The following is an 11,110-nucleotide window of genomic DNA, read 5'->3' as shown; positions in this document are numbered from 1 at the left end:
TGTGAGCTCTGGGAATGTGGGTGTGTTTACTTTGACTCCTAAGTGTCTGGCATGCAAGCTAGAGAATAGAAGATGCTCAGTATATATTTATATAACAAACAGTAGAATAAATGAGAGATATTGCTATGAAAAGCCCACTTAATGATATACTCAGGAGTGTAAGTAGACAGATTAATTGAAAATGTCTGTTAACCAGTATTTATAAAAAAGGATACATTTGTAACATGAATATTTCAATTTTACCTAGAATTCATTCACTATAATAGAACTAGACTGTAGAACAATCCTTTGTGTAGGGTTCAGCAAATAGAATTCTACTGTCTGGCTGAAAGCATATCTATCAATCATTGTCTATAATTTGCAGTTTGGATTAGTTTAAGTGTAGATCTTAGCATCAGATGCAGAGCATTCTGTCTTAGGAAATTGTTCAATATTGCTCATTTTTGTTTAATCTTGTAGAGTTGGAAGACTCACACCTAGTGACCTAACAATAATTTTGGAACCTGTTTTTATTTTCCATTGGAGCATTCACATTCGTTTTTATGGAAACTGCAATTCTTCTTACACACTAGTTTTTCATTGATCTGTGCTGTATTTTGATAAATTAGGAAATTATATTCACAAGCCTAATTGGCAAAAGCAGGACAAGAAACAGATTCAATTGGTTCTTGTGATTGTGATGACTCAGTGCCCCTGAGCCCAGGTGTACTAGAGCATCAGTGAATGGCCACGAAGACTCAGCATTTGCTTGGCATCAGTCAATATATTTGCTTCATGAAGTGGAAACGATTAATTATACAGATAGAACATATTAGTGAGAGACTTATTCGAAAGGTGTTTGCTTTTATGTAGAATTAGCACAGTGCCTGATGAATTATGATTCAATGTTTGTTGAAGTCATGCCTAAAATATAGTCATGAATGGCAGCTCCCAAAAAGTGCCAAGAGAGACTTTCATGTATTTTCTCACTTTCTGGAGAAAACTCCTGGATGTCCTGTATGCTCCTCCTCCATATGAAACCAAGAGGAAATGATATCATTGGCCTGGGAAAGAAGGCAGCTCATGAGCCGATTCCCGCATCCCCTCCATTCTTCTTCCCGGAGGCAGTGAGCAGACCTCCGATGAAAGGGAACAGAACGACCAACTGCAGAGGATACTGTTAAGTGGAAGGTGCCTACAAGAGTTCCAGTGAGACCTGGTGACTGAACCAGCCTTTGCAAGATGCTGGATGACCCTGTGATTATCAGGTGGGAGCTACTTGAGAAAAATACTGAGTATCTTCTAAATTTCACACCTAGTCTGTTGCACTAGAAATTCAAAGACATGAATCCCTGCTCTTAAAGACCTCAGAGTGTGGTAGAAGAGAAAGATGTGTGAACAAATAATTCAAGTACAGTGTTTTAAGTGCTGTAGTAGAGCAACGTGTGAGGCCAAGTGAGTTCAGAACGGGCTTCAGGGACAGAATTAAGCTTTCCTGAAGCTAAAGTTTTCTTCTGTCAAAGAAAAAGAATGTCACTAACATCAAAATAAGCAGTTTTTCATGTGAGGAACAAAATTATTTGAGCCAATTGCCAGGTGAAAATTCTCTACAGAATTCCCCATGATAGACAACATCTTTAGCCAAAACTGTACAATTGATATCACAGACTTCCAGAGTGGGCTCTCCCAATAACCCTCAGTCTGAAAAGCTCCTTGCCTGGAGAATTGGCTGCAAACATTGCCTTCCTGCTTCCTCCGACATTTAGGAAACCCTCACCTACAGCCATGTTCTAATACAGCATTTGAAAATTGAGAATGGACAGGTAGGATTCAGCATCAGCAGAGTGCTGGGCCTGGAAGAGGAATGGATCTGGACTGAGGGGGCCTGAGTTCAACATTGTGAACAGTGTGATAGGAGCCACCAATAAATTTGTTTGAACAAATTGAAAACTATATACCTCTTTATGGCTTTCATAGCTCCTTTGTAATGTCTCTCCTGCATTCAAATGGCATGTGTCAGCTCCCTTCAATGAGGGTCAGTCTGAGGGGCAGCCTCACTGTCGGTGAGAAGCAAACAGCCAACTGTGATGTCACATCTCTTGATGTCTCTTCTGTCTGCTTGCGTTATCTGGGGAAGAAATAACCACTGGTAGAAAATAGTTCTGAATTTTATACTGATTCCATTTCTAAAATTTCGTTTTTAATTGTGGTAAAATTTACATAACATACATTTTACAACTATAACCATTTACAGTGTACAATTCAGTGTCAGTAAGTACATTCAAAATAAGTTGTAACTGTTACCACTGTGCCCTTTAAGAACTTTTCATTATTCCACACAGAAATTCTGTGCTCATTAAATAATGGTTACTCATTCTCTCCATCATCCAGCACCAGGCTCCTCCTAATTTGTTTTCTGTATTCACGAATTTCCTAGTTTCAATACCTCATAAAATTTGAACTTACAATATTGTTCTTTGGTATCAGGCTTATATTGCTAAGCACGATGTTTCCGGGTTCATCTATGTCACAGTATGTATTAGAATTCTGTACGAACTGTAAGTTATTATCCAGATACTACAACTGACATTAGCATGGAAAGGTCAGATGTTTTCAGTGTTGCTTCTCATGTTAACAGCCATAAAACTAACTGAAAGTTAAGCCAGAACAATTTGTACAAACCCCAGAAGTATGGAGAATTCTCCTGCAACTGAAACAATGTGCAAGCAAATAAATGATTTTCAAGATAATTTCCACGTTGAAATCAATACTGAGGCTTCCATTGGCCAAATTGAACTGATGGGACATATTTATGGGCTCCTCACTGGTCCATTAGTCCAGGAAGAGCTAAATAAGAACTTACCGGTTCTTAAGGGGAAGGGGCTATGGTTGTCTTTGCTAGAAACCAAGGCCAACATGTCACCATTCTGTGGACAAATGACATCAGAGGACTTTGCATAAAACCAATTCCCTGGACTGTTTTTATGAAGAGAGATTTTGTCTCTAAGCACATTATTTTGCTCTATACATGAGAATTCAGTGGAGCTTAGAGATAGCAGAACTCACTTATTCAGGATCAAGTTACCAACTGCAGTAATGCCTCCAGTCATAAAAGGAAACATGATTTTTAGGGGAACATAGTCTGACAGATTAATAAGGAATCTTTCTTCTTGATATAATCAGGTACAAACAAGTATAAAGAAGAGTTTTAAGGTTTCAGACAGGAACTCCATTCATTACAATGAAAATTATAGAAAAAGTGTTCAGTAAGAAAGATTCAGTGTAAGATAACACAGAAAATGTGTTGGTAATATCAAGGAGAATCTAAACATTGTACTGTCAGACTAACGCTCTCCATGGATGAAAGCTGAAACTGTCAGGTTAGATAAACATCGATTCAAAGATGGTGAGGAATCACTGAGACATTTCTGAGGCAGAAGGCTAAGAAAAATGCATATAACTGTCAAGGGTGGCAGGGCAGTGTTAGTCTCAAAGTCCTGTCTGACTGACAGGGCAGAGGCTCTTCCTCACTGGCCCCATCTGCTTCCCGACAGCTCCAGGGTTTCCTCAGGAAGCCGCCCTCCACCTTCATCCACCTCAGACATGTCCTGCAGAGCCCTCTGGATAACCAGCTTCAGGTTCTGCCAATTTTGATGCTGCCTAAAGGAGCCCATGAAGAAGTAAATGATGGGGTTGGCACTGCTGTTAGGAGATGACAGGAAAATGGAAACTAGATGAACATGACAATATAAGACCAGGACATGTGGATCCTGGAAAACAGGGCCCACTGAATGCCAAAGGGCAGGCCGCAGAGGAGGAAGACCAGCACTGTGAGCAGGATGGTCACGTACAGCCTGGTCAGCGGCATCTTCCGGGATCCACAGAGGATCCTGATCACTAGGACCAGGCTGGACACACAGAGAACCACACATAAAAAAATCAGCCACACGACTGTGATGGATCTGATGTTTGACACCAAACAGAATTAGCACCACTAAACAGGAAGTCACAGAACATCCGCTCCAGGATGCTCCGCAGCAGGGACAGGACCCAGAGCAGGACACACAGGACCACTGACAGGTGTCTGGGGCGGCGGCAGCGGTACCAGATGGGCCACAGGACGCACAGGCAGCACTCAGTGGTCATGGTGCTCAGAATGTTCAGGCCTGCCAAGTAGGGAAATGTCATCACAGGATAGAGGATTAGAGAGATGGGATGGACATTATTGATGAGGCATAATGGGGACATATAATGTGGCCACTGAGGAAGAGGAAGTCGGCCACAGACAGGTTGAGGATGTAGGTGGAGACAGCGTTCCTGCACATGGGGAAGCCCAGGAGCCAGAGCACAACCACGTTTCCTGTCAGCCCCACAAGGGAAATGATGCACGTCAGCACCGTGAGGCTCAGGGTCTGCTTGTTGCAGAGTCTCCTCAGTTCTGTTAACTGGTGTCAGTTCTGTACCCAAGGCTGAGATGGTTGGATCCATGCTCAGAAACCCCAGTCTGGTGCCCCTGGGAACACAAACCAGATATGATCACCAGCTGTATCATCTATGATTCTCCCCACCACCCTGCCATGTGAGATTTACTGTCTTTATTTTAAGGAGAGAGAAACAGAGGCTCACAGAGAATAAGTCACCTATCAAAAGGTGGGGGTCCTCAAATCCAGTCTGAAATCCAGTTCTTATTGATTCTGAAGCCTGACCTCTGTCGCTGCCACACAAATTCTGTGCTGACATGGGAATAACCTTATGATCAAAACACCCCAACTCATCCGGCCAGGGCTGTGGACCCAATCCTTACTGTATCTTGAGCCTGACATTTTCTCTCAGGTGGAGGAATTCAGATACACTAAGAGGTGGTTGTGACACCCTCATGACTAGGACTGATCATCCATGGACAGAAAAGAAGACCATGCATTATGAACCAGAGGAAAATGTGACCTTCGCTAGGAGAGTGTGAAAATGACTGGGCCTGGTGGGTGAGAAATAACTCAGTGTGCCAGTCATTGCAGACAGGACTACATTTTACATTTCATACTCCCGGTACCTGTTTCCATGAGCAGCACACTGTGCTCTTCATAAACATTCATTCAATGAATGAATGCATGTATGAGGAGCCTAATGGTAATGGTAGATTTTGGTGAAATGGAAAATAAAAATGAAAGCACCATGTACAACATCAGAACACATAAGTGTAATTAGATGAAGAAAATTTCATTCATCAGAATTCGATTTGTGGACAACTCTATCTGTGTTAAAAAGAATTATTGATGTGTGCCTAACCTGAAATTGACCACTGATGTGTCTTTAAAATGAGGACTCGATGTGGTTATGCTGAACATCTAGAAGCATTTTGTATACAATGTTTGTGTAGGGTGTGGGTCTAAGTTGAATTGCTCAGCCATATAGCAGAGGAAAGAGTAAGTGAGGGCGAGGTCTGAGTGCCACTGAAAAAGGTTATTGAAGTGTTGGAATATCTATGGGGGAGTGCTAAGTGTTCTGCTGGGTATAAACAATGTAAACCGATTTCATTCTTTCTTTCAGGAGATCTTTGTTAGCATTTCTTTGTTGCTGTAAACATTTGTATGAGAGAAGTCCGTGATGGGATATAGGAGATGTGTAGGGCTTGGAGTATAAAGAGAGATGTTCATGCAGATTTCAACTGGAGAATGAGGACTGGGTCTAATATGGGAGAATAACAGCAGCTGATTGAGAGTTTTAAAGGTATTGTCTCTCCTAATCATCTGAGGAGCCTAGGAGGTAAGAATGAGTATTATTCCCATACGGCAGATAATGCACTGGAACACACAAAAAGTGAACTATTCATTCTCGGACTCATATAGTGTGAATTTGAGCCCAGCAGGGATGACTCACAATCTAGTCTTGGAGCAGCCCTTTAGACCCGCACCACTCTGTCAATTATACATGTTAGAGGGGGTAAAGCAGAGGAGTGATTCTCAAGTTAAATCCAAGTTGGCAGTCAAAATTGTGGGTTGAAAAAAAAAAAAACTAACCTAAACAAATTTCAGATAGAGAAAGAGAAGCAAATCAAATAGGGAACAAAATAGAGGAGAATGAAAGCCATTTAGGAACAAATTCAGGAGTTCCTTTTTGCCTATCAGAGGCCACCTTTTCTCTGGAATCCTGAGAATGCACATGGGCAGGAGCTTTCCAGGTAGAAAGAAGATGCACCCTCCTCTGGGAGTACAAAAAAGCATCTGGAGTGAGTTCATCCATCATGAGCTCTTTTAGAGAGACAAGCTGCTACTGCCCTGATTGGCCCGAAAAGGAAATGGGAGGAAAAGGACAACATCTGTTACTCACACTCAGAGCACTAAACACTTTGTCCATCTATATTTAGGGTAATGGTGTACTTGTCTTCCTCATGAAACCTGAAGCTTCATAACAACTAAGTCATGCCTGTCGTTTTCACTGTGGTATCACCAACATGTAGCATGTATTCCTTAAATATCATCTATGGTATTATCTTCATATAACGTAAGATGAAGCCAAGACCTAGAAAATTAAAGGATTTTTCTGAGATCACAACACAAACAGTAGGTCCATTAACAGCCCCTGGTCCCTGGAGCTCTCATGAGACTTTTATACAGTTCTCTGTCACATCACTCGTCATTTTAGAGGAGTTCCTGATAAATCTTGATGTGAGCACAGAATCAGAAAGTCGGAGGCAGAGGAGACTGCTACATTGCCCTAATATTCATTTTCCTCTTTGGTCACATAACAATTCTGAGAGTTTAAAAGCAGCACAAGGACCCACATTCTAGTTTTCCTTGATGGAGGGAGCCATTGTATGACAAAGTGCTGTTCAAGGAAAGATGCACAAAAGTGATATAAGCAAGTCCTGGCTCAGAAGATCAATCAAAGAAGCAATACTTCTCCTTTCCTTCATTTTTTTCCATCATACTAGAATGCTGGTGTGGCTGGAAACCATGTCGGATCGCAAGGATGAGGGTAACTCTCTAGGGATTGTGGAGTAGTAATTTTTGCAATTCTGATGTACAATGCCTTGGAACATCCAGCACAGATCTCAAAGATAGTCATTTCTGGGTATTCAAGAGGCTTGTTTCTGGAACCGCAGCACACATCAAAATCTGCAGATGCTCAATTTCCTTATATAAAATGATGTGATAGTTGTACAAAACCTATGCACTTTCTCCCAGACACATTAAATCATTTTAAGTTACTTAGAATAACTGGCCAAATGTAAATGCCATGTAAATTCTTGTTTTACTGTATTTTTTGGAAGTAATGACAAGGAAAAACAAGTTTATTCCTGTGCAATGCATACACAACTCCACCATATCATTATTTTAAAAATAGTTTCCACCTTTAGTTTGTTGAATCTGCAGATTCAGGACCTAGTGACCCAGAGGCACAACTGTACTTTCTTGTTTAAGATATTTCTACTTTGTGTATTTATGAGAGCAGCCAAACTTATATTCTTAAGAAAAGAAATATATTCTCTCTTTAAAATTACAGTTTATTTTCTATGCATTTTTGATGAATGCAAACATTTCTGCACAGAAGTGACAGTAGAGAAAGACATGCCAAACGTTAAGGTAGTTTGATAGAGCTGAAATGAGACAGGTATCAATCACCTTTAGACAGAGAAAAACCCAGGAATTAGGATATAAGAAGAAGAGAAGGATAGTCTCATTTGCTATGAGGATTTGCTTTCCATTCTTCTCTATCCTGTTTGACATCCCAAGAGAGTGGCTTCTATATACCACATCAGTGGGAATCTTTTTAATCCCAGTGTCTGGTGGAATAGTGACACTGGGACACACCAGCAGGATACTGGAGGACAGCAGGAGAGCCACTTGGGATTTCCACCTCCTGGTTCTCTGCCTGTGTATTAGTTCATTCTCGAATTGCTATAAAGAAATACCTGAGACTGGGAAATTTATGAAGCAAACAGGTTTAATTGGCTCGTGGCTCTGCAGGCTATATAGTAAGCAGCTTCTGTTTCTGGGGAGGCTTCAGGAAGCTTCCAATCATGGTGAAAGGCAAAGAGGGAGTGAGGCATCTCACACAGTGAGAGCAAGAGCAAGAGGGAGAGGGAAGAGGTGCAACACGCTTTTAAAGAACTAGATTTCATGAGAACTCACTCACTATCACTACAGCAATACCAAAGGGGGATGGTGTTAAGCTATTCATGAGAAACCATCCCCACGATCTAATCACCTCCCACCAGGCCCTCCCTCCAATACTGGGAACTACAATCAACATGAGATTTGGGTGGGGGGGACACAGATCCAAAGCATATCAGCCTGTGTGGCTCTGTGTTGGCCATGCAGGGCTTCTCTATCTGCCTGCTCATGCTCTCCCACCCTTATAGCTACAGCTATAGCTATGGTGTCAATGGTAATTGCTCCTTCCCTCTCCCTTTCAGCCTAAGGGAGGAAGTAGTGCTCCCGTATGTGTTGCTGCTTAGGGTGCTGACCCATGCATTGTCTCTTTCCCTTAACCTTGCACATCTTTGTAAATACTTCCCTCATGAAACACTCCTCAGTCATTTCAGTTGGGACCTCCTTTTTCTTCCTTGAATGTTTATAGACAGGCAAGGATTAACAATTTAGAAAAGTAAGTAAAACAACAAAACCTGCTTCTACAGCAGTTCAACTCTGTGAAGCAATGCCTACATGTCCTTTAGCTCCTTAAATGAATGTGAGAGGCAGAATTCTCTCCATGAGGACAGATTCAGTGATTGGAATAAAGGAGGTGATATGGGGAGATAAATCAGAAGTGGGGACCCCAACTGAGGCTCACACTGTCTGAGTTGGCAGCACTCAATTTCCAGAAGGAGACTTCATGTCTCCTGTCTTTTCCTGAAACAAGCTCATGATCCCCTGCCTGTAGCACCTAGGTGGAAACACAGAAATGATCTTATAGCAAAAACCATAACTGACTATGGAAGAAGACTGTTCTTGGTACTTACCCTTATCTTTTTCTCTTTTGTCCAGCGGTGAAGACTTCCCTTGTTCTAAAGGTGGAGAGCCTTTCTGGGATTCGGTGACTTCAGAGGAGCCTTTTGTGTTTCTTAATTCAGGAGATGCCCACAGGAGCTGGAGTCAAAGCTGGTGAGCAATCCAGGCTTATGAAGATGCTGGACAGACTTGTTATTTCCTGTATGAGGACTATGGACAAATCAGCGGCCAGAGGTATTGGAGACACAAACCCTACCTGAGATGATTCTTGGCCTCTGTCCCATATCCAATATATATAAGCCTCTCCCATCACATTCCATCTTGTTCAACTTCCTTGATAAAAACAGTGGCAAGGTTTGAGAGAACTGACTTCCATTTTAAAAGAAGTTCTACTGTGTGTAAAATGCTATCAAATAGCATTGCATGCTACATTAAAATCTTTCATAAAACGATGAGTCAATCGACATGGCAAACTTCATTGTTGCCTTGTTTTAAGATATTGGCACAGCCTGTCTTACCTTCAGCAGCCACCTCAGCAGTCATCAATATCAAGCAAGACCCTCTAGTAGCAAAGCATTTGGCTGATAAAGGTTCTGATGATGGTTACGATTTCCTAGTAAAAAAGTATTTTTTAAGTAATTCATGTAGATTGCTTTAGACATAATGCCATTGCGCACTCAGTAGACTACAGTATAGTGTAAGCATAACTTTTACATGTACCAGGACACCAAAAATTCACATGATTTACTTTATTGAATATTTTTACTTTATTGTATTGGTTTAAGCAGACTTCCAATATCTTCAACGTATGCCTATGTATGATAAAGGTTGTATATCAAAGTAGTGTGTAAAACAGGCACTGTTGAATGAATGGGATTGGGACAACTGAGTTTCTGTGTGAAATGAATAAAGGTGGAAGCATACTTTACATATGATTTGAGGATAAATATGAATACAGTACTTAAAATTTTATAATGAAAATACAATTACCTGGAGGAGCCATAGCAAAATAGTTTTCAAATCAAAGTGGAAAAAGACTTTCAATTATAGAATAGAAAACAGAAGATATTAAAGACAATATTAATAAAGACAAAAAGAATGCCAGCTGTGATGGCCCACTCATATATATTAATAAAGACAAAAAGAACACCAGCTGTGATGGTCCGCTCATATAGTCCCAGCACTTTGGGAGGCCAAGGTGAGTGAACTGCTTGAGCTCACAAGTTTGAGACCATCCTAGGCAACGTGGTGAAACCCATCTCTACAAAAAATACAAAAATTAGCCAGGTGTGGTGGTGCATGTTTGTAGTCCCAACTACTCGGGACACTATGGTGGGAGGATGGCTTGAACCCAGGCTGCGGAGATTACAGTGAACCAACATCACACCACTGCACTCCAGCCTGACTGATAAAGCCTGACCTTGTCTCAAAAAAACAAAAACGAAACAAAACAAAAAAAGCTATTTTTAGCATGACATGAACCATCATAATCAAAATATAAATAAACTGTGGCCGGGCGTGATGGCTCACCCCTGTAATCCCAGCACTTTGGGAGGCTGAGGCGGGCAGATCACCTGAGGTCAGGAGTATGAAACCAGCCTGGCCAACTTGGTGAAACCTAGTCTTTACTAAAAACACAAAAAGTTGTTGGGTGTGGTGGCGCAGGCCTGTAATCCCAACTACTGGAGAGGATGAGTAAGAGAATCAATTGAACCCAGTAGAGGAAAGTTGCAGTGAGCCAAGAATGCACCTCTGCACTCCAGCCTGGGTGATGGAGACTCAGTCTCAAAAAATTAATTAACAAATGAAATAAAATAAATAAACTGGGAGATATTTGGTAATGTGTGTTATAGTCAAAGTATAAATGTTCTCAGTTGAGACAAATTTTTCTAAAATGATACTAATAATTCAAAATTCAAAAAGCTAATAAGAAAATAACTTTGTTATGATTCACAACTTCTAGAAAATAAAAACGGCTCCTAAACATATAGAAAGAGGAGAAATGCAACTCATAATAAAAGACATACCAATTGAAATTAGAGTTTTATTTTACTTACCAAAATCTAAAAAACCATTAAGTTTTATAGCATATAGTGCGGGGATAGAGTGGGATCAGGCACCTTCACCCATTTCTGCTGAGGATGCAGTTGTTTAGAACTTACAGTGAAGGCAATTTTCAG

At 41.0% G+C, this 11,110-nt stretch overlaps 1 pseudogene; it reads right to left on the bottom strand.

The window, feature by feature from the left end:
• Positions 1-3,506: 3,506 nt before the first annotated feature.
• LOC126934681 (mas-related G-protein coupled receptor member X3-like) lies at positions 3,507-4,467 on the bottom strand (annotated as a pseudogene).
• Between the last annotated feature and the right edge of the window lie 6,643 nt (positions 4,468-11,110).

This window comes from Macaca thibetana, chromosome 14 (genome assembly GCF_024542745.1).
Source record: "Macaca thibetana thibetana isolate TM-01 chromosome 14, ASM2454274v1, whole genome shotgun sequence".
Taxonomy (NCBI): Eukaryota; Metazoa; Chordata; class Mammalia; order Primates; family Cercopithecidae; genus Macaca; species Macaca thibetana.
Note: the sequence above shows the minus strand (reverse complement) of the source record. Positions and strands in the feature narration are given on the sequence as shown.